Consider the following 7,793-nt stretch of genomic DNA (forward strand, 5'->3'; position numbering starts at 1 on the left):
TGTCTCCCTCCCTCCCTCACTCTCCCTCTCTTCCTCCACCTACTCCTCCCAATTTCTCCCCCCACAACCCCCCTTCTCACCACCACTTATAATGACACACAGGGCTCCCTCTGAGGTGGACGGCCCGGTACGTTTTCGTAGTCGGTCTAGCGTGAAATGATTCGGTGTAACCGGATTCTTGGGAAAGGACAGGTTACGTAAACATTTACTGATGTGGAGTAACTATACTATTTGTACTCTGATATGCAGGAAGGAAAGTGTTGATTAACACAGAAGAAAAAAAAGCGAAATTAGCTGATTGCATGCTCATAAGTGCAAGCTGTCATTGAACTGCTTTTAAAATAGACACAGCTGGGTGTTTGTGTTGAAAAATTTCTTGTGTTTTTGCTAATACTGAAATAAGCATGATTTTGTATACCAAACATTTTCAGATCATTAAAATTTGTAATCTGTGCTGGTTTTAAACACAAAGAAAAGAAACAGAATCATTTCGATGTAAAATTTGCTGATATTATATTAACTCAATCAGGTCTGTACAAATTGTGCATTGTGCCTCCTAAAATCTGTTTGATCAATTTAATACACAAAGTGCCAAACGTGGGTATTGTTTGTTAACATTGGACATTTTATTCAAATCTGAGCTCAGCAGCAAACTGGAGGAGCATTCCTTGAATACAACAACAGCTCTGACTGATGAATTTTTAATGTTTTAAGGTGTTTCTTAGGTCAAAGCTGAGTGTGCATTGTTTTGTAATCTTGTATAAAATTTTAGCAGGTGAAAATAAGTTTTTCTTCTGTTTACTTTCAAATAGTAAAAACTAGGGTTTGCTAATGAGAGCTGTAATAGTCTGATTTTGTATGCCAGGAGTTCATATTGACTGGGAGAAAATGTTTTGCATTCAGATTAAGAATGTGTTATATTATTTCAAGGATTGCATTAAAGTAAGTTTCTCAAAATAGGATTTTGGTGGGAATAAGTAGTATATAGCTTAATATTTAAAATCAAATGACAAAGGTTATTTTCATTTTGAGAGGAAGTGAGTTTGAATTCCTTTTAATAATTTTGATTGCATTTTATGGTGGGATTGTAATATATATTAGTATAGTAATATATATATATGCATTATATATATATATAATATATTCCACTTGTTCAACAACACAGGCACTGTTTACTCAGCAGCCAGTGTTTGTCTCAGCAATGGCTTTTTAAAAGATCTGTTCCTAGCTGAAATGGAGGGGGAGGGGTTCTTGGCCAGTGTATTGTGCCAGTTGAAAGTCCGTGGACAGGCCTTTGTATATCCTACTGGCCAATTTGGGTGCAAATTGGATTTGAAGGCCTACCCACGTCCACCTCAGGCCTTTTCCCTAAGCACATGAAGCCCTATTTCTAGCCCCTCAGTCTCTGCAATTGCCTTCAGAAGACAGAGGGAACCCAGTTGTCTCAGACCTGAAACAAATTCCCTATCATTCTAATTTTTTTCTCATGATCAATTTAACCTTGATTGCTTATGCACATACATCTACAAATGTGCACTGTTAACGAATAAAAGCAGAAGCCAGAGCAAATATAATTTTCTGGTATATATAGGAGTAAATTTCTCTCCTGTCTGCAGTCTCTCCTCCCCCAAAGAGCACAGGCCTTGTATACAGTGTGCAGTTCCAATGGAAGAATTGCTCAGGAAATGAATTAGGTTATTCCTTCTGGAGTTTTAATTAATAATCAAGTCTCCACAGCATACTTCATCCAAGTAGAGAGCAGCATATTTCATTTTCCTATTATTTGGCAGTGTTACCTTTAGCCTTCCATAGGGCCTTTTTCTCGCTGTTAGTGTTTCTCTTCATTTCTCTCCGCTACCTGCTGGTTAAAGGAGGGCTGACCATATTTACCTAAAATCCACCCTGCTCTTGGCTCCCTGGACAGGGTGTCCTTGGAGCGGCGCCCAAAGCCCAACTCTAGCTAATGCTCTTTTCCTTCAGATGCACAGGGAATCTCTGACCTTGTGGTGTTTGGGCGTGAGCGGATCCTATGCGGAGGTATCCAGGTATTTCCAGAGATCCTCTAGCAAGCGAGGTCTGCCCTTGCTGGAGCCAACTCGTCTATAATATCTTCCTAACAGCAGGTAATGGTGCTAACATTTAGTGATTAGAAGTTACTCTTTAGCGTGTTGTATCCTTGTTCTGTGCCTTTTGGTTACAGGTTATATGATTAGGTTTGCGAGAACAGTAGTGAACTAAACTTCCCAGTGAGAGGTCTTCACACCAGGGAAGTGTTACTTTGCTGCAGCAGCCCTGCCTCGTCACTCATTAGGGAGCTGCAGGTTGTCAGCGGCTGCTCTCAGTGCGCGCACGCACCCTCAACGTCCCTGGGGGCGCGCACATTCGTGCGTGTGTGTACACACACACACACACACACACACACACACACACACCCAAAGCACTAAAACTAAATTAAGAAGCCGATGATTAAGACAAGCGTCTACTAGGCCTGTCATTTCAGCATCCTTCCATCATAACATTGTGGCACCGGCAATTTTGCTTGAGAACCTCGAGAAAAAAAAAATCTATGGGAGAGCCTCGTATATGAGAGTGGAAGTGTTTAACTTGTATAAGCTAAGGAACCTCTTCAAAAGAGAGAAAGTCCAAGATTAGAAGAAAAGGAGAAGGAGGAGAAGGAAAAGGAGAAGGAGGCTGGGGAGGAGGAAGAAGAGGAGGAGGAGGAAGAAGGACTGGATAGAGACCCTTGGGATTCTCTAAACAAGTCTGTGTAAGCAAGTCAGTTGTCCAAGGCTCTCTGAAGCCAAGTACTTAGGCATCCAAAGGAAAAGTCCTGGGATCTTCAGCAAAATGTGGAAGCTTTGTACCAATATTACTCAGAAGAGAGCCAGGCACAAGAGATTCATGACAAATTGCCACCCGAGGGCCAAGGGACATTTTAGTTTTTCAAACAACTTCTTAGTCGAATAGTCTGCACATCTCCTGTAAACATAAAATGCCCAATATCCTTTCACCTGCTTTCCGTTATTTGCCAGTGCACTCTGGACTTTTGAGGGTAGGTGGGTGATTTTGCAGAAGAGGTTGAGTCCCAGATAGTGGGATGGCAGCCCTGTTCCATTTTTAGATCTCAGATCCAGTTGCGAGAAATGGCTCCACACCACTGGGCAAGCATGTCCTGAGTGGCCAATTCCCATTTTTTCCCCTCTACTTGCCCAAGAAAATTGATTCAGTCCCTCTTTCAGAGGGGATGGGGAAAGCTCAAGAGAAAGAGTGGGAGGGGTGGTGGTGAACCAGAGTGAGGAAGGCTAGAGCTCTGGTCCTTAGTTTGAACCCTCTAGTCTATCTGAAAGAAGAGAAAGTGAGACTTGGCAAAAGCCAAGCAAACAAAACAATGCTACCTTGAACTTTCCGTCAGTGGGACACTGGAAAAGAAAACCACTTTATAAATATATACATCAGGTTAAAAGAAAAACTCACAGGCCTCCAAGTACTAAGCTCCTGAGAGTCGGCTCTTAGCTATCTCACTTAATTAGTTGGAGCTTCGGTGTGTTTTTAGTAGGAGCCCAGATCATCTACTTTGGGCTGTGTGATGGGACCCTACTGAAAACATGGGAATCAAGTCTTCTCTACTCTGAAGCACACTTCCAAATGGTTTCCCAAATTACAGCTGGGTAAAAAAAGATGAAACAGTCTGACTCAACCCTATTAGGCAGTCATCTCTGGTCTACTCACCGCTCAAAAGCTAAAGGTACACAGAAAGCATGGAACAGTCTGAGGATTGTATATAAGACTGTTAAGTATGCTCTACAAAATGCTGGCACCCACTGAAGGTTTGCAAAGGAATGAGAGGAGAGAAAACTGCATGAGTGGGGGTGAGCAGGCCAGGAGGGCACACAGAGCCCTCCATTCCAAAACCCCCCTTCACGTGGGGAGAGTTGTAGCTACTAATCAAATAAATCTGTTTTCTTTCTAAAGCCCGGTGTGAACAAACCAATGGATCCGTTTTTCTACTTCTTGCTCACTTCTCACCCACCTGCCCCCTCACTCTCAAGCGCTGGTTCCTTTAGGTAGGTCTTCCCCTCTATCCCGGTAAGGCGGTGGAAAATCTGTTGGAACAGCGTTTCTCAAAGGTTCAGCTCTTCTTCTTCCCCTGCCCATCCCCTTGGGGCCCTCCTAAGACTGGACCCAGCGACCCTGGTGGCGACGAGCGTCGCGGAGCTCGGGTTTCCCGGCCTGCGCGCGGCTGCCCCCCGCGCGCTCGCGCGCTCCTTTGTTGAGGATGCCTGCGGCGCGCAGTCAGGCCCGAGGTCTTGCTTCTAGGTTTCATCTCCGGATGTTCCCCGCTGAAAGTGGCCCTTTCAGCCTGGGTGTCTCGATTGTGGCACATCAGACCAGATACACTCACGCAGATCCATATTTTGGGGCTGAGGTCATCTGCCACGGAGACGCGGGAGATGAAAAGAAACCAAAGGTTCCAAGCTTGTATTGGTATCAAGCACGACTCGGTTAAAAGACTGGGGGTGTGCGTGCAGGTGACGTGAATTCGAATATTTAATGGCATGTAAGGGGTATTGAGCCCGGTGAGGGAGAGCAGCTAAGCCCCTATTTCTCTTGGGCTCCCGTTGACAGGAGCCAGATGCGAGAAGGAGACGAGAGCAAGATGCAGGGCAAGTCGATGTTATCCTGTGGACATAAAACAACCTGACTCCTCTATTTCAGAATCAACAGCCACAAAGCTGGGGGTGGGGAGGAGTGTCACTTTTTTTTAAAAAAAGCAATCTTAGATGGATTCCTGTTCACCAAGGTTAGCGTCTTCCTTCTGGGTTTATCCTAAGGCCGGCAGAGGAGAAAGTACCGTTTAAGAAGAAAGGAGGGTCGCCAAGTTTGGCTCCCGAGCGTGTGAACTGTTGAATCACCGCCGTGGAGAGGTTTTCTTTTTCTTTTTTTTTCCCTCTCCCCTCATCCTCTTCTTTTCTCCCAAAGCGTGAACTTGATAGATAAGATAGACGAGGCTACGAGGAGATGGACACGCTGAAAGAGCCCAACTTCCTTCGAGAGCAGTCGGTGGGGCCGGCAGGCAGTCGCGCGGGTCTCCCAGCCGCGGAGCGCGGGGCTCACCCGAAGCGGCCCCAACTTTCCGCCCCCCGTAGCCGCCCGCGGGGCCCGACGCCGCGCCAGGACCGCTGCATCGGCCCGTCTAACCCTTGGCCTTAGATTAAACACCCACCAAGCGGAGAGAATGGCTCCTGTTCGAGCTGAGTATCGCTCTCCAACTCCCAACACAAAACGGGGCCCGCAGGTTTTCTGGAGGAAGTTCCCACCACAAAACAATCGGAGGGTGGGAGATACTCGATTCGAAGGAAGTCTGGAATGACACAGGAAACATTATTTTCCTAATTAATTAAAAGTAATTCTCTCTCCCTATTTATATGCATGTACACGCTATTGATTACACGCCCCTATTTACTTGGGGGGGAAATGCTTAGCGTATCTTCAGTACACACTGCTCATTCTTTGTTTCTTTGAACATTTACAGCTGATAGTGTGGCTGGTTGGGATCAATTAGCACTGGATTTTGCCCCAGGATTGCTCCCCAGGGCGGACAAATGGAGCCAACGCATCTCCAGCGACCTCCCCCCCCCACCCCACCCTCCCCCCGCTCACGTGCGTATCCACGCCAGGGCTTCAGAAGCAGTTCAAAATCCCCAGTCTTGGTTTCGCTTGATTTTGTTGTTGTTGTTGTTATTGATAAATATTGGGTCATACACAAGCCACTTGTCAGAGCCTTTGGCTCCATCTCGCAGCTGCAGCTCCTAGCGGGGCGTTGGAGTCGAGTCCTACGAACTGGAAGGATTTACTGGGAAGATAATTCCTCATTCCCTGCTCCTTCAGTTTCGGAGACGGTTCCTTAATATCCTGCGTCCTATCGGTTGGCTGTCATGTTATTCCTTGATAGCTCCGATTTATGGAAACAATGGGTAGATGAGTGCGTCTTTTCTCCTTATCATTTAAAAAAAAATATTGCAATGGTCTAAAATATGGGGAGGGGGAGACATTATTGATCCAGTTCTTTAGGTATATTTGAAAGAATGTAGGCGAATAGATGATAGTCGCAAATGCTAGGCTGGGGGTGGGTTGGTAGGTAGGGCGCTTGAGGGTTGTGTAATTGAGATAATGCATACAGTTTATCTTTCGGCCGCCGCTGTCTATATTCTTTCCCTTGATACTTACTGCATGTGAACTGAACTCATGGCCTGCTTGTCGTGGCATGTTTGAAGCCCCAGACACCCAACAGTATCATTACAGGAAAGAGACAAAGCCCCCAAAGACTCCTGGCAGGGAGGCGGCTGCCTTTAGGACGAATGGGGAATGTATCTGGCTTGGAACTTTTTGGAGAAGCGCACCCACTCTCTCAGACTGCCTCGCTGCGCAGAGTTCAGGCCCCCGCCCCAACTGAAGTGCGCGGGGGGCGGAGGGGGGAGCTGATTTTTGACATTTCCAAGGGATTCTTTCTATTTATCAGTGTTACCGAAGTGTACGTTACTGGAGAAACAACAAAACAAGCACAGAGCTGCAATTTTCAAGAAAATAGGATCTCCAAATATAAAAATAAAAAAAGTAGCAGATAAGATGTATAATTCAATCAAATTACACAAAATTGCTTGCAAATCCAGAATAGTAGCGATCCATTATGCCTCTGTTTTATTAGTGACAAGTACAATTACTCTAAAATAAAGAACACTGGTGAATATATAATTGGCTGTAATCATGTTAGTGTTTGAATAAAAATGACGGGAACATTTAACACTTTGACAACAAAATGTTCAGAAATAACTTATTTATTCAAACAGTTTTTATTTTCCACCAAGTGAAGGAGAAACACAGTTTGCTGAGGAAAAATCAATGACTTTTTCCTGCGATAAATAAATATCCAAAAGGGGAAGAAGAAAAAAAAGAAAGAAAGAAAGAAGGAAAACCAGCCCCACACCTCCATATTATTACTATTATTATTTTTAACCAGCAAGCAGCTTCACCCTGAGTCTGCAGTCGGCGCCGCGCTCGTGGCTGTCGGGCCCCGAAGTCCGCCACCTAGAGGAAGAGCTCCGCAGCCCAGCCCGGCGCCAGCCGCGTCTCCCGCGGTGACCTCGGGAATCAAAGTTAATATTCCACCGCAAAGTGCTCTCCACGCGAGCCCCCTCCCCGCCCCCTCACATCCCCTTCCGCCCTACAGCAGCGTCACAATATTTTCTTAGTCACTGCTCTGCACAATCGACAGAAACGCCGAGCCCCGGCAGCGCGGGGCTCGCCCGGGAAAGCGTGCGAGCGCGCTGGGGAGGCGGGCCGCGGGGAATTATTCGGTTCTGGAGACAGACAAGCCATGTGGTCCGCCCATGTGGTCCAGGGCAGGCCGCAGGGCCGGCCCTGTGGTCCAGGGCATGTGGTCCAGGGCAGGCCGACCCGGGGGTCGCCTAGACTAATGGCTGGTGACGGACGGCATCGCCGCCTCCCCGTGCCTTTTTCCGGGGCTTTCTTTGAGAGAGCCCGGGTCCCGCCGTCGGCCGGTGGGTCCCGCGAGGGGGCTGTCCCCAACGTGTCCCCGGGCCCCCCCCCGCCCCCCCCCCCGCAATCCGAAGATCTGAGATCCCGGCTTTCCCGAATCATGTCTTGGAGCCCAGGGGGTCCTTTCGTTCTCCTCCGTGGGTTGTTTGAAGGACTGAGTAAAAGGTATGAAGGAGGAGGCCGTGTGCGCAGGGGTCCCCTTGTGGTCAGGGAGACCGACCCGGGAGGAGACCCCG

The 7,793-nt window shown here is 47.2% G+C and overlaps 1 long non-coding RNA gene across 2 annotated transcripts in view; it reads left to right on the forward strand.

Moving 5' to 3' along the window:
• LOC103252362 overlaps window positions 1-7,793 on the forward strand; it is a 42,116-nt gene that overhangs the window by 1,009 nt on the left and 33,314 nt on the right. Inside the window, exons 1-2 of one of the 2 annotated variants that reach the window (XR_002481512.1) lie at window positions 63-127; window positions 1,981-2,123. This is a non-coding gene — a long non-coding RNA (uncharacterized LOC103252362). Of the gene's footprint in view, window positions 1-62; window positions 128-1,980; window positions 2,124-7,793 lie in introns of those variants that run through there. The other variant, XR_002481513.1, reaches the window with a different exon arrangement.

Source organism: Carlito syrichta, unplaced genomic scaffold, assembly GCF_000164805.1.
Source record: "Carlito syrichta isolate Samal-C Ts95f unplaced genomic scaffold, Tarsius_syrichta-2.0.1 Scaffold155355, whole genome shotgun sequence".
Taxonomy (NCBI): Eukaryota; Metazoa; Chordata; class Mammalia; order Primates; family Tarsiidae; genus Carlito; species Carlito syrichta.